We start from the raw sequence: 16,446 nt of genomic DNA, 5'->3' as shown, positions 1-16,446 counted from the left end.
GAATTGGTGTGGGAGACCTCTAATCTGATCAGGATGAGCTTCAATTCAAATGAGTCTTCTGTCTCTCAGTTTGTTTTGGTGTTGTGACTTTGAAACTAAATGAGCTATATTGAGCTTGGCATGGGCTCCATGCTAGTGCGGACTCTTTGACAACAGCAATCCAGACACCAATTGGGACAGAGTATATAAGATCACTGTGGGGGCTTTTAAGTGGCAGTGATCTAGAGACAAAATGTCTACACCTGAATTCGGAGGATCTTGATATTGATCCCATCTCTGCCCCATACAGATGGGTATAATGTGGTGGCATCAGCAAATGCATAGGCATGCCAGGGAGAGGGCCAAAAGGTTTCTCTCTCTGGTACTCCAGAAATGGTGAGAGTGGTAGAAAGTGCCACCCCTGCCCATTAAAGTAATGTGGCATGCTACCAAGGTGATAGTATGCAGGATACATGGGCTCCACCATGAAGTGGGATTGGTGGGACTTTTGAGGATACTTCTGGGGTAGAGATGTCTTCTTCTGAACCGTAGATGCTGTTTCTCATGAAGACTGGTGGCAACATGGTCAGCCTTGAGTCATTTCGCTGGGCTGGACATCAGCAGGGCTGCACAAAGTGGATAACATTTCCCTATAGCTTGTTGAGTGAGGTGGTTCCACTCTGGTGAGCAGCTGTAGGTTGGTGAAGACACAAGAGTCTTGGTGCTGAGAAACAGAAACAGATCCAAGGCAAACCAAATTGTCCTGCTTCTTGCTCTGTAGTGGAAGTTGCAGCAAAGTTTGAAGCTATTTAAGTTTTTTTCAGTTTTGGCTTCAGTTTGGTCTTTCTGGCTTTGTTGGTTTCTTCCTCTTTTTAGCTACAGAGGGAGACACTAACTTCAGTGCTGATATAGATCTCAATGTCAAAGGTCTACCTTAGCATCAAGGAGAAGTGTTAGTTGTGCAGGTTATATATCCTGAGATGCTTGATCATCCTGAGATTTTAACAAAGTGGTATTGGGTTGAATTGCCTCCACTAGCATCTGCTGGTTTGATGATGTTTTACAGAAAGGAATGGTGGAAATGGAGATTTCTGTTTCTCTTGAGATCATGTTGACAGCCTTTAACTATTTCATCCACAGACAGATTTTGTGTTGGGATTGACAGCAGTTGAAGGCCATTTTAGTAAAATTTCAACAAAACTGACACTTTTGTGTCTGGTGCCCCTCAACCAAAAAGCAAAAGCACTTGGAGTGTCCATTTGTAAGGGGGATCTTATTAAAACAACTGGTACACTTTTGAATGGCCCGTTGGGGCCATAAAGGGGAGGGAGGCCTCAAGACAATGAAAACTATTCAATTTCTAGAAAAGAAAAATACTCATTACAACAATAAAATGAAGCTGACAAAGACAATTAAGAATAGGGAGAAGATGGATGACAGAATGAGGGTGTTTTTTGTTTGTTTGTTTGTTTTTTTAACAGGGTGGGCAGAGCATGCATAGTGCAGGAGGTCAACCTAACAGACTTTTTAGGCTCCGGAATGTTCTGAAGGAGTTCCACGGAGGTACATGAAGAAACTATATCTGTGAATCACAGAGACAACAATGCCTTGTTGAAATGTCAGAAGATAGAAAACTCTCAAACAAGTATCACTTCATATGTTTTGATACAAGAGAGAGAAAGAGAGATAGATGTGTGTTATATTCATAGACACAAAATTTAGCTAGTATCAGATTGTTGTTCCTCATTTTACTTTTCCCTCTTTGAGGCACATGGGATGTTTTTAATACCTCAAGGTTATGTTTTGTTACAAAATTCACAATGATCTAGACTAAGCATTTTAAGACATTATCACTTGAAGAGATGTAAACAATATCCACAGGTTCCAACCACTTCCCAAATACAGCCACCCCCAGCTACAGATAGAAAACAAGTGGGACAACAGATCTAGTCTATTTCATGTGTGTGTGCGTGTGTGGAAAATGGTCTCATGTGACTTTTTTGGTGATCCATAAGAAAGGGCATATTCTGAAGCCAATAGTTTGACCTCCCTGGAAAGAGGAGAAAAAGTTAGGTTACTTACCTGTAACTTTGGTTCTTCTAGTGGTACTCTGTGAATTCACACAAATGGGTTATCCTGCGCCTGCGCAGGAACGTCCGGAAGATTCTAGAGCTTAAGAAAAAAGAATCAATTAGCTCCCCCCTGCGGGGTATATAAGCCCCGCTTCCTCCATCTTCCTTTCAGTTCCCTAATCCGCCGTTACCGTAAACTAGATAAGCATGCTATCATAGAACGGTACCGTGACAGATAGAGGGGGGGGGAGGGATGTGTGAATTCACAGAGTACCACTAGAAGAACCAAAGTTACAGGTAAGTAACCTAACTTTCTTCGTAGTGGTCTCTGTGAATGCACACAAATGGGTGAATAGCAAGCTGTACTCACCGGCAGGAGGACCGTCATGGTATCATAGATGACAGTATCGCCCGTCCAAACACCGCATCATTTTTGGCTCTGACGTCCAGTTGGTAGTGTCTGGCAAACGTCAGAGGGGTAGCCCAGGCGGCTGCTTTGCAAATGTTCTGCAGTTCGACACCTTTAAATATGGCTGTCGAGGTGGAAACCGCTCTGGTGGAATGTGCCTTTAAGCCCTCTGGAAGGGGTTTCTTGGCCAGCTGGTAAGCCAGGTGAATGAGCTGAACAATCCACCATGATATTGATTGGGAAGAAGCAGGAGCACCTTTGCATGGTCTGTGGTAACATAAGAAGAGACGTGGAGAGTGTTGGATGTACGGTGCGGTGTAGGGAGAAGGCAAGGGCCCTTCTAACATCAAGAGAATGAAGTTTGCGCTCCAGCGGTGTAGTTGGAGATGAGAAAAAGGTTGGGAGCACAATAGGCTGATTGACATGGAATTCTGACACCACCTTTGGTAGGAAGGAAATGTCCATGTATAAGGTAACTTTATCTGGGTGCCTCTGCAGGTACAGAGGGTCCGACCTTAGGGCAGCAATCTCGCTTGCTCGTCTGGCTGAAGTAATGGCTACTAGGAAAGCTGTCTTCAAGGAAAGAGGTTTTTCAGAGCATGTAGCCATTGGTTCAAATGGAGGTTTAGTAATGACCTCTAAGACCAGCGGAAGGGACCACTGGGGTGCAATGGTTTGGGAGGGTGGTTGTATGTTTTGGAGACCTTTTAAAAATCTTTTGAGTGTAGGGTCGGAAAAAAGCCTCGGAAGGAGGCTGGTGTGCTACAATAGCTGAAATGTAAACTTTAAGCGTGGAATGAGCAAGTCCCAAATTGAAGAGATGCAGCAGAAAGGTAAGTACCGTGCGTAGAGAAGCTGGTACCGTGGTCATGCCCTTAGATTGGGCAAACTTGGTAAATGCTTTCCATTTGCCTTCATATAAGTGTGAGGTGGAGGGCTTTTGTGCATGGTCTAGCACCTCGCGGAAGCGGGGGTTATCCTCCACACCATCAGGCAAAGGGACCGAACATCTGGATAGAGAGCCCCATTGTTCTGCGACAGGAGGGACGGTATCTGAGGAAAGTGGTAAACTTCTTCTGCTATGTCTGATAGATGAGCAAACCACGGTTGCCTTGGCCACCAAGGGACGATGAGGATTGCATCTGTACCATACCGCAATATCCTGGTCACAGTCCTGAGAAGCAGTGCTATTGGTGGAAACAGGTACATTAGTTTCCCTGACCATGGTATGAGGAAGGCGTCTCCCAGGGAGGCGGCATCCATGCCTGCTCTGGAACAGTATCGGGCACACTTGGTGTTGAGATGGGATGCAAAAAGGTCCAAGGTGGGCTGTCCCCATCATTTGCAAATGTCTAGAAAGACCGTCTGGTCTAATGTCCATTCGTGCATTCTGGTAGGGAGCCTGCTCAAGTGGTCCGCTAGACAGTTGTCCCTGGAAGCGATGTGGATCGCCTGTGGGAAAATGTCATGGGAGTGACACCAATTCCAGAACTTCATGGTCAGCTGGAGGAGACGCGTTGATCGTGTTCCACCCTGCCTGTTGATGTAGTGCATCACTGTGGTATTGTCCGTTACCAGTTGCACAGCATGGCCCTGGATGCGAGGGACAAAGGATTGAAAAGCCTTCATGACAGCTATCATTCTAGCTGATTGATGTGCAAGGTCCTTTGGCTTGGGGTCCAAAGACTGTGGGCATGGAGGTTCTGGCAGTGCGCGCCCCAACCTGAGGGGCTGGTGTCGGTGACGACCTGTATGGACAGGTAAGGGGAGTGGAACAGTCTCCTCCATGACAGGTTGCTGGATCTGGACCACCAGGCGAGATGACATGCGACCTGAGGGGGGATTCTCAACCTCTTGGACTGTGGGTCTGTCACAGGATCGAACTGGGTAAACCAAGACTGCAGGGGTCTGGGTTCGAGTCTGGCATATGGTACCACTGCGGTAGTGGATGCCATGAGTCCTAGAACATGTTGGATGTAGTGTGCTGTAAGTATGGCACACGGCTTGAGCCTGCACACGGCTGCTTTGATTTTTATCCTTTGGGTTCGTAGGTACGCGACGACTGGTGCCATGCATTTTGTGAATGTCCTGGGGGCCGCTGAAAGCCCGAATGGTAAGGCAGTGAATTGGAAGGTATTGTGGTGGAACCGGAACCGGAGGAATTTTTGATGTGATGGGTGGATGGAGATATGAAAATATGCATCCTGCAGATCGATGGTGATGAACCAGTTTCCTGAGACAAGAGGGGAAGAATGGAGTCAAGGGTGAGCATACGGAATTTCTTGTGAAGTATGTACCAGTTGAGGTCTCTTAAGTCCATGATGGGCTTTATGCCCCCATCGTTCTTGGGGACTGCAAAGTAGTGTGAGAAAAACCCATTGGTACTGTCAGATGGAATTTGGATTATGGCCTCTTTAGATAACAGGGATGAGATTTCCAAATGCAGCAGCTTGGAAAAGGGAGTAGGCCTGATTGAATTTGGTGGAGGGATGTGGAAAAATTCTATCTTATATCCATGTTGAATGATACTAAGGACCCACTTATCAGTAGTGATGTTTTTCCATTCTCATAAGAATGGAAATAATCTTGTATAGGAGGTAGATTCATGAGAATTGCTTACCCCTATGCTGAGTCTTGCGAAAGGAATGCTTAGGGCTACGAAAGTGTTGTTGCTTGAACAGCGGTGTAGGAGGCTGCTGAACTTGGTAAGTGCGGTCCTGCTGTTGCTTACTGTACCGAGAGGACTGGTACTGAGTAGACGATTGGTACTGTGGGGTTTTGTAGGCAAACTTTTGGTACTTATATGGCTGGTATGGTACATAAGATTTCACCGTCTTTCTCATCTTATGGATATTGTCCATAGTCTCATCAGTTTTAGAGATGAATAGTCCTGCAGCATCAAAGGGAAGTTCTTCAATCTTGTTTTTGGTCTCTTCAATGATGTTGGCTGTTCGAAGCATCTAACAGCAATGGCAGTCAGCATGGATTTAGAAGCGATGTCAGCTGTGTGTTTTGCAGCAAATCGCTGTTGCCTGGTAAGGGTGTTAGCCTCTTCACAAACGTTAAGGGCTTTTGCTTTTGTGGGGTCAGATAGTGATTGCAGTACTGGAACTATCCTGTCCCACAAGTGCTTCTGACAGGTGCCCATGGCGGCCTGGCAGTTAGCAATTTTAAGCAGCATTGCGGCAAACGAATACAGCTTCTTACCAAAGGTGTCCAATTTCTTTCCATCTTTGTCAACAGGTGTAACTGATGATCTGGTACGGGATTTGTACTGAGTAGTACTGGGTGAAGGATGTTTGGCCAGAACGTCAGAGTCTGAACTATGAGTCTTATAGTAAGTAAAGCAAAGCAAAGCGTGCTGCTTATATAGCGCCCCATAGCGCTTCAAGCACTCTCTGGGCGGTTTACAAGTTAATTATGCAGGATACACATTGACTCCCCAGCAAGCTGGGTACTCATTTTACCGACCTCGGAAGGATAGAAGGCTGAGTTAACCTTGAGCCGCTACCTGGGATTGAACCCCAGGTCGTGAGCACAGTTTTGGCTGAAGTACAGCAGTTTAACCACTGTGCCCGTCATCTGCCCGTCATTGATATGGTTGTTTGTCATCTACCAATAGCGTGACGGGAGGTGGGACATAAGAGGGTGGAGCTAGGGTATTTAAGGGGGAGTGAAGGAGGTGTGAGTCAGATAGGGACTTGATAGGGTCTGGATAGGGACTTAGGGAGTTAGGGCTTGTACATGTTGTCTAGTACTGTGCTATATATTAGAGTGAAGGTCTGAGAGAGTGTGTGTGTGTGGGGGTACTTTATTATTACTGATTGCCTTTTATTTTAATTATTATAGTGATTTACCATTCCTTTTGTTATTATCAATAAACATAAGTTTTTATTTTAAAAATCATACTTTTGTCTGAAGAGTCTTATGAGAGAATGGTTGGTGGCAGCATGAAATAAAGTGAGTGTGAGTGTGACGTGGCAGCTCCTTTGTGTCGTGTGAGGAGGCTGTCACAATAAAACTGGTGTCCAGCGGTTGGGATACGAGTGTCCAGTAAAGCCCTGCCAAAGTGACCACAGCAATTTCAGTTAGGGTCACCTGAAGTGAAGAGCGTGGGTAACTCTCTAGGATTTGACTCAAGGAGAGCAAATCTAGTGGAGAGGTGCTTGAGCTTCAGTGTGGGAAAACTGAGATAGGAGCTCTGTGGTGTCCATTTTGTGAGGGAGAGTGGCCCAAAAGCAGAGGCTGTGGTGGTTTGGTCAGCATGTCCAGAGTTAGGAGAACTCTGTGGGGACACAGACCAAGGGCAGCAAAGCTGAGGGATCTCCATTTTAATCAGCAGAACCTAAGTGTGGGTAGAGCTGTATTAGAATTAAAGTGGTGCCAAAGGCAGATTAATAAAGTATCCTTAGTTTGGCAAGGGGCCCAGTATAAGGGACAGAAGACGCCAAAGAAGTGGAGTTACGGTTACCAGCCCACAGCTAAGCCAGCTGGTGTACTCTGCAACTAAATATCAGACCTTAGCACAGGAAGGAAAAAAGTGATTTAAACAGAGGCTTGAAAATAGAATAGAGCCTTTTTTGTGATTAACATGCCCTTAACTCGCAGTAAGAAATTTGAGATTGAGCTGAGAGCTGCAGAGATGGCAGCCAGTTCTGATGACGAGTTAAATGGTGAAGAGAAAAGATTTTCCTCAGCGCAGGAGGAAGAGTCCTCTAGTGAACATGTATACAGAATGAAACAAATAGAAATAGAAATGGAGACCTCAAAGGGAGAGGACTCAATTGAGTTTAGCAAATGGGATCAACAAATAGATCCAACCTTGCAACAATGCTTTGGTTAGCAATTGTCCAGTAACCCCTGAGAACCGTGAGATATATTATTGTGGAAAAGAAGGCCTTTTATGTAGGGAGATCTTAATAAACTCCAAGAAGGAAAAACTGCTTGTAGTTCCTTCTAAATATAGAAAGAAAATAATGGAAAAATGTCACACAGACACCCTATCGGGACATTTAGGGATTACAAGGACTAAGCATAAAATATCCCAGAAGTACTACTGGCCAAAAATGGGAAAAGAAATAAAAGAATTTTGTCAAAGCTGCACCACTTGTCAAATGAAAATAAATAGTAAGGAAAATCCAATGGGGATGACTGGGATAGTTATATGGAAGAGATGAAAAATATTAGAAATTTATCTAAGCAAATAGAAAATAGATATATTGAACAACTGAAAGAGAAACAGATCTGGGTTTACACTATTAAGGCAAGTTTTTAAGGATACATATGGCATAGATGAGTTTTCTAAGGGAAAAGATTTACAGTCCAAAGTGGAAGTGGATAAGGGTTATGAGTGTGAAAGAAAGATAAAGACACAAACTATTCAGAAACCAAGAGAAGGCACACAGGTTAATGCACAACTTCAAAACCTGAATTATTCTGGGGAAAAAACTGAGGAAAACATGGGAAGACTACCCTAAATATTCCAAAGGGCTAGTTAAGAGCCAGCAGAAAGTGGGTGGCCATTTTGTTGAAAAGCCTTCAGAACAGGGCCAAGCCAAGAGCCAGGTTTTGGAGGGAAAAGAAAAATTAGAAAAATTAGCTGGAAAAAGCTCATGGGGAGAAAGAATCTGTTTCAACTGCCAAGAGAGGGGCCATATTGCTTCCCAGTGTACTAAAACAAAACAAAATAAAGAAATTTTACCTCAGAAAATGAATTTAAACAAGGCTAAGTATTGCATTCAGAATGGTCAGATGGCTCCCCCTAGAGAAGAGCCTGTTGTCATGGAAACAACAGCAGAGGCAGCAGAGCTCTCTAAAATGGATACTTTTAGTGGAGAGGTCTCAAGTTATGACGATAATATTCCTATCGCTGAAATAAAACACTGTCTATATATAAAAACTGATTCCCAATTATTTGAATCAGCTGGCAACGTTACTGATTTTCAAAAGAGAGAAGAAAATATACTCCAAGCTGGGGCATTTTCTCTAGAAATACCTCAGAAAAGCATATGTTCCCAAGAGCAGCTAGCAGACCCCACTTTAAAAGGCTGTTTTGATAAAGTGGCTAGTAGAGAATTATCCCCTGAACATTTCCTTATTAAACATGGTTTGCCATACAGAGAAACACTGATGAATATTTCAAAAGGGGGACATGAGATTAGAAGCCAGTTAGTTGTACCAGATAAATATTGTTCAATGATTTTGGAAATGGGACATTCAGACATAGTTGATGCACATTTGGGTATAAATAAAACCACACAGAGAATAACCCAGAACTTTTACTGGCTTGAATTAGGAAAACAAATTAGAAATTTCTGTCAGAAATTTGATTTGTGCCAGAAACAGAACTATAACAGTGACAAGACCATGGTTAAGCTGTGCCCTTTACCAATAATATCAACACCTATTAAAAGTATTGAAGCAGACATTATAGAACCATCGTTTGCCTCCAGACTTATAGAGAGATGGTGGCAGATTTGTGGAGTAATACATGTGAAAACGTCTCCTTATCATCAGCAGAGTGATGGATTATCAGAGCAGTTTGGTGGGACCATTCCAACTGAACTGTTAATAGAGGGGATGGTGAAAGGTCCATGTAGTGTTATTCGTGAAATGGGTGACCTCAGTTCAATTAGTGAGGGAGATGAGCACCTGGGCAGGAGGGTGGTCCATATAAATGCCCTTAAGCCATATAGTAGAGGAAAAAATTGCTGTTTACAACGAAAGCAGCTGATAAAGGAGAACATGAGTTACCCTTCTGGGAAGGGAGGGGTCAGCCAAAGTTCAACCCAGAAGAGGTGCAGATCAGCCCTGCTTTATCCATAAAACAGCAGAGTGATCTAAAAACATTGGTTAATAAGTATCAACAGGTTTTCTCCAGCAAACCTGGTGTAGCCAAGGGAGTGTTACATCGAAGTAATAAGAGTAGTGCACCCCCGCAGGCTGTAACTACTTACAGAGTAACTGGTCCTTATGTTGAGGAAGTGCTCAGGGAGCTAGATGAAAGGCTGGAAGATCAAATTATTGTGCTCTCGTCTAGCGCTTGGTCAGCCCCTATAGTACTACTGGACAAAGCTCTGCAAGGGCTCAATGCATTTGCTATGGCAGATATCAATGATATAGGGATCTTTAGCAACACCTGACAGGATCACCTATGTCATTTGAAAATAGTATTGCAGAGGTTGAAAAACGTGGGGTTAACTGTAAAGGCTAGTAAATGTCAACTAGAAAGCCCCGAGATGAAGTACTTTGGTCATATGGTTGGGGAAGGTATAATCAAACCCCTAGAGGCCAAGGTAGAAGCAATACTCAAGTGGCCCAGACCCAATACTAAGAAGAAAATAATATCCTTCCAAGGTCTGGTGGGACACTATAGAAAACTTATCCCCAGATTTACTGAAGTTGCTGCATCGTTAACAGAGCTGACAAAGAAAAGGAGTGATGACCGCATTCCATGGTCCCATGACTGCAAGGTGGCTTTCGGAAAGCTAAAAGAAGCAGTAACCAACCACCCCGTGTTGCATGCTCCAGACTTCAGTAATGAATTCATCATCTACACCGATGCTTCTAACGCCGGGGTAGGAGCCGTGCTGTGCCAGTGTGATGACGACGGAGACCAGCATCCTGTATCCTACCTGAGCAGGAGACTTCAAGGGGGAGAAAAGTACATGTCGACCATTGGAAAAGAGTGTTGGGCCATCGTTCACCCGATCCAGAAATTGAAGGCTTACATCTGGGGAAGACACTTCATTTTGTGCAAGGTCCAGTCACCTCTAAGGTGGCTAAAGACTGTGAAAGCCCAGAACTGTCAACCAATGAGGTGGGCTCTCCTTTTGCAGGACTATGACTTTGAGGTTAAGGTTGTCAAAGGAACAATGAACTGTGTTGCTGACGCCTTATCCCGAAGACCCGATGACGACGGTTGAACGAACATGGACTCTTAAAATATAACTAAGTGTGAAAGTTGGAAAATGTATTGTTATTGCTATTATGTGTGTATATAAATATGCAATTGTTTATTTACGATGTAAGTATATTCTAAAGATATAGTTATGCATAAATGTGTTTAATATTGTTGTGGTAAGTGTTATAATGTGGCATGCAATATTTTGTTCTATGTGCAGTTGTTTTGGGGTGAAAAGCACCTTAGCTTTCCCCCCACAAAACAACTTTTATAAGGGGGGAGGTAATGTTACGGTAACGGTGATGTCATCTGCCCGTCATTGATATGGCTGTTTGTCATCTACCAATAGCGTGACGCGAGGTGGGACATAAGAGGGTGGAGCTAGGGTATTTAAGGGGGAGTGAAGGAGGTGTGGGTCAGATAGGGACTTGATAGAGTCTGGATAGGGACTTAGGCAGTTAGGGCTTGTTCATGTTGTCTAGTACTGTGCTATATATTAGAGTGAAGGTCTGAGATAGAGTGTGTGTGGGGAGGGTACTTTATTATTACTGATTGCCTTTTATTTTAATTATTATAGTGATTTACCATTCCTTTTGTTATTATCAATAAACATAATTTTTATTTTAAAAATCATACTTTTGTCTGAAGAGTCTTATGAGGGAATGGTTGGGGCAGCGTGAAATAAATTGAGTGTGAGTGTGACGTGGCAGCTCCTTTGTGTCGTGTGAGGAGGCTGTCACAATTATGCAGGCTACACATTGCCTCCGCAGCAAGCTGGGTACTCAGTTTACCGACCTTGGAAGGATAGAAGGCTGAGTCAACCTTGAGCCACTACCTGGGATTGAACCCCAGGTCGTGAGCACAGTTTTGGCTGAAGTACAGCAGTTTAACCACTGTGCCACGAGGCTCAAGTGGTGCTCAAGCTTGCGTGGCACCTGTACCAATGTAGGAGGTTTGTCCCAAGAAGATTTTACCAGCTCAAACAGAGCAGGAATAAGACTGAGCCTAGAAGGAGAGGTTTTGTCCTGTTCCACATCATGGAAGACAAGGTCCCATTCTTGTTGAGGGATTTGTGCATCAAGCTGTAGGGTTTTCGCCATCCGGATAATAAGCTGACGAGGACTGAGATGACGAGCCTTGGGCAGCAGTGTCAGGGGCGTCAGAGTCGGTGGAAACCGTAGATGGATTAGACGACTGCGAGGCGATCGAAGGAGAACGGCTTGGTACTGCGGCTTCTGGTGCCATTTCCACATCCGATTGGGTGGACTGGGAGAAGGGCACGGTATTGTGGGCAGCAGGACCTGAGTAGAGCATCGTGGCTCGAACCAAAGAATGTCCTGCACTGTACTCAGCACACTTGGGAAGTGCTATAGGTACCGTGGGAAATTGCCTCTTACGAGATGGTGCTTGAGGTGTAGAAAATTCCTGTTGAGTATGTGGCTGACACGGGATGGAGGAAGCCACGGTATGGTGCCACGGTACTTGTGCCTGAGGCTCCAGCTGGTAGGCGTAGCCTGGGTACAGACACCGTTGGAACAGAGCACAAAAAGAGTGGCCAAACTGGTAGTCCTTGCGGACGGTACCCATCGCCTCCATCCCGAGGCTGGTATGGAGCGATATTTTTGCGCTTCGTGGTACGCTTCCTAGGATTTTCATGATCAGACTCCTGTTCAGATGGAGACTCGGTATCAGCCCACCCTGAGTATCAAGGGCTTGAATGGGCAACGGCCTGGCTGGCGTCTGGCTCAGCCTCAAATCAGCCTGAGTTTGGTAGCATGCACATATGTGCCTGAACCGTCTAGGCTAAAGGAATGTGCTCCTCTGCATCAGAGAGTCCAATTGCTTCCCTCGAAGACTCCTTGAGCAATATCGAAGGAGCGGGAGGAGGTACAACAGGCAACTTAGCCGGTTTCTTCGCTCTCTTGATCTTATAGGTAGCCTTCTTTTTTGCAGGGCGCGAAGGCAGTTTGGCTTTTGGCAGTTTGGAAGCGTCATCCTTAACCGGCACAGAGACAGTAAGCAGCAGTTGATCAGCCAAAGAGTCCTGTTTAGAAGCCTCAGCACGTGGAGGGGACAGTTTGGAGACAGAGTCTTTTCGTAAAGGAAAGCCTGAAGTCTTTGGTGCCTCAGCTTAATTGCTTGCTTTGAAAAACCTTTGCAAGCAAGGCAAGACTGATCTTGATGCGATTCTCCAAGACCAAACAAGCATTTATCGTCTGATAAAGGGATTTTTTGAGAGCAGACGACACACTGCTTGAAGCCCCGAGGGGCCATAAACAAAAGAAAAAAGGGGAATCGTTGATCGAGGGGGGGGAACGCGACAGAACAAAAGAAGTAACTTAAAATCAGCAAGTTCTGCCGAATAACTGTTAAAGTAAGACAAAGTAAAAAATAAAACAAGAGAAAAAAGGTAGCTAGCTAGCTAAGTACTTAATGGTCGATAGCTCTGCTCTTCCTACGTCCTACAGGAATGGCAGAAAAAGAGGAACTGAAAGGAAGATGGAGGAGGCGGGGCTTATATACCCCGCGGGGGGTGCTAATTGACTCTTTTTTCTTAAGCTCTGGAATCTTCCGGACGTTCCTGCACAGGCGCAGGATAACCCATTTGTATGCATTCACAGAGACCACTACGAAGAATCAGAATTTTCAATGGGTTCGGGAAATACAAGATTCATTAATCCAGCTCCAACTCTTTTGCTATCTCTCAATACAGTGGATCCTCGATTTGCGGAATTATTCCGTATTGAAACTGGCCGCAGGTCGAAAAGTCCGTAGGTCAAGGATCCATTTCCCACACGAATGCATTGAAAACCATTTAATCCATTCGAGGCAAAGAAAAAAAAATCCCGGGCTTCCAAAACTGCACCCACTGCCCTCTGTCTCCCCTCCCTGGTGCCCTCTGTCTTCTGTCCCTGTGTGGACAGAAGGCAGAGGGCAACGGGTGCAGTTTTGGAAGCCCGGGAAGTCAAAATCCACTCCGCGCCCGCTGCCAGCTTTCTGAGCTGCTCCACCCCCGCTGCCAGCTTTCAGCTTTCCAGGCTTCAAAACCCTCTCCGCTGCCATCTGTCTCCCGTCTCTGGTGCCCCCTGCCTTCTGTCCCCACAGGGAGAGAAGGCAGAGGCCACCAGGGACGGGAGACAGGGATGGAGAAGGGAGTTGTGAAGTTCGGGAAGCTGAAAGCCAGTGGGGGGGAAACAGCTCAGAAAGCCGGTTGAGGGCGCGGAGTGGATTTCGGCTTCCCGAAGTCCAGGAGTCCAAGCATGGCCGGGATCGCCCGGTGCAGCTCAGCTCCCAGCAGCGGCGGTGGTGGTGGTGGACCTCAAGATGTCTTCCAGGGCTTCTCCACCGCCATGGGAGGCCTCTTGGAGGTCCCCCTCCGCCACCGATAGTGGCTCCAAAGCACTATCGGCGCTGGGGGGGGACCTCCGAGATGCCTCCCATGAAAGTGCCAAGCTTTCCCTGCCTCCCTCTTCTGGTCCGTAGGTCGATTCTCCGGCCGCAAGTCGAAGTGAAAATTTGCAGCTGGAGAAGTACGTAGGTCGAACACTACATAAGTGGAGCAAATCATAAGTCGAGACTCCACTGTATAATGAAATTCCCACTGGGCAAAAAAGACCCCTGAAGTCACTCAATTCAAGGTTGTAGTTTTTAGTCTGCCTGGATGAGGATTAAGGGTTCTTCATTCTTCACAGAAACAACCGAATTTTTCTACTCTTCTGTTTCTACAATGGATGAACAAATGTTGGAGATCTTCCACATAGACATGGGATATTTGTATTCCTCTCCTGGGGGAGACAAATCCGAATATCATCACCACAGATGCTAGGTCCATTTGGACCATCTCCCCAGAATTGGCCAGTCCACTTACCACTCACTGTGCAGCATGCATCATCATTCACGTTGTGTCAATCATGGAAGCAGCCCAGCTGGCACTTCCCCAGCTCCCTACAGTGCTGACCACTCTGATGAGGAGGTAGGATGACGAGTCTCCCAGCTCAGCAATGCAGGGAGGCAGAGAAACCCCAGCTCCCCCTGGGAAATTAATATGAATATCCCATGTCTACTTCCATGTCAGCATTCAGCAAAGTTCTCCATGTGCAAATGAGATCTAAGAGCTTCTGTACTCAATATTTGATCTTGTCCTGTTTTATCATGAGTCAATATTTTGGAATAAATGTTTTTCCTTTTAATTTATCATGAACACTATGAGTCATTACTCCCAATTCATAGCCATAAGCCTACTTACTAGCCTACCATACTCTGCTAACATATTCTTCACTAATTCCTACAAAAGCTGGATGGGGAATTGTAGCGGGCACGCTGGAGCCTCTATTCTCTCAGGCCTCCAGGAGGTGCTCACTCTTCTACTCAGTTGCGGCCACCAATACTTCAGTTCAGTATCAATTATATAAGGAGACAAGTGTTGCTTTAAACTAAAAACTTGTTTATTTGATTAACAAAATAAAATAGGTAAATCACAAGTTGATAATCAATATTTCTCACTCACTGACACACAGAACTCTACTCTCACTCTCACTGACTTACAGGCTCACAGGCCCACAGAATCACTGATCACATATCTCACAAATCTCATCACTCCTCCCTCATACATCATACACCAGCCTTTTTATCCAGCCCCCTCCCCCTTGGGCTCCACCTTCCGTCCTCTCATTGGCGCCTACTCCACTGCTCAGCTGTGACGGACAGGTGAGGGCAGGGCTGTTCGCTACAGGAATCTTATGTATATTGGTGTGTCTCAGAAAGAAGAATAAAAAGTACAGTGGTGCCTCGACTTACAAACTTAATTGGTTCCGCAACTCCGGTCGTAACTCGAAATGGTCATAAGTTGAAGCACCATTTCCTATAGGAATGCACTGTAATGCAACTAATCCGTTCCCACCGAAGAAAAAAATCACCAAAAAAAAAAATCTCTGCAAGACCCATCAGAAACACGATTAATCCCTTCTGGCTGAAGGGGGGGGGAGAAAAGCAAGCAAAGCATGCAAGACCCATCAGAAATGCAAAGAAAGCAAAGCAAAAAGCAAGCAGAATGTGTAAGACCCATCGGAAATGGGGGGAAACAAAAAGCAAGCAAACACCCCAAGACCCATCGGAAATGGGGGGGAACCCAAAAAGAAACAAAACAAAACAAAACAAAACCCAAGACACATCGGAAATGAGGGGAAAATACCCCCCCAAAAGCAAGCAAACCCCCCAAGACCCATTGTAAATGGGTGGGAAATACTAAAAAACAAACAAACCCCCGAAGACCCATCACAGCACAGAAACATAACCCTCCAGCCCAAAACCACACTGCAAAACCCACCCAGAACAGTTTTTAAAAGCAGAAAGCAGCACCTTATCTTACCAGGCAGCCCAAAGCCTCCTCTAATCGCACTCACTCTAACCGTTGGGGTGAAAGAGCTACAAAGAAGCAGCCTCTTCGCCTACCAATGGTTAGCAATTTGAATTTCCTGCCTTTTCCCCCTGCCTTTTTCTGTTCGTAACTGGAAGCTCCGGCCGCAAGTCGAAGGATGTTCGTAAGTCGAGGCACCATTATATACTACTTATGTAACATTTTGTGTGTGGATGACTCTGTGGTTTAGGTATCTGCCTGCAGAGTCAGACGTGGGAGTTAGATACCCAACTGTGCCCCCTACAAGTAGAGCCAACCTGTGTGACCTTGGGCAAGCTACGCATTCCCAGGATGCCTACCGGAAGGGAATGGGGTAAGCCACTTCTGAGTATCCTCTACTTGGAAAACCCTGAAAAGGGTTTGCCATAACTGACTTAACAGCACAACATTATTATTAATCTGGAGTAATAAATTTGTTACTTGAAACCAACAGGGGTCCTCGTGATGTAGAACATCAATATCCAACATATACTGTATTTAGAAATGCAAATAATATAATCTAAGGAAACTAGTAAAGAGGTTTTTGCAGTGTACCATAAACAATTGTCTAGAAAGCTAGAGAACAGGAGTTGAACTACAAAGCATGTGTTTCTGCTAAATATAGAAATGTTTTTAATGCTGAAACTTAAAGACTGCCAGCTACCAAAGCAGGTCAAGAAAAATAAAA

General features: G+C 45.1%; 1 protein-coding gene across 7 annotated transcripts in view; it reads right to left on the bottom strand.

The window, feature by feature from the left end:
- TENM3 (teneurin transmembrane protein 3) overlaps positions 1–16,446 on the bottom strand; it is a 1,852,170-nt gene that overhangs the window by 454,999 nt on the left and 1,380,725 nt on the right. The window lies entirely within an intron of this gene.

The sequence above is a fragment of the Pogona vitticeps genome, chromosome 5 (genome assembly GCF_051106095.1).
Source record: "Pogona vitticeps strain Pit_001003342236 chromosome 5, PviZW2.1, whole genome shotgun sequence".
Classification (NCBI taxonomy): Eukaryota; Metazoa; Chordata; class Lepidosauria; order Squamata; family Agamidae; genus Pogona; species Pogona vitticeps.
This window is presented reverse-complemented; position numbering and strand designations above follow the sequence as displayed.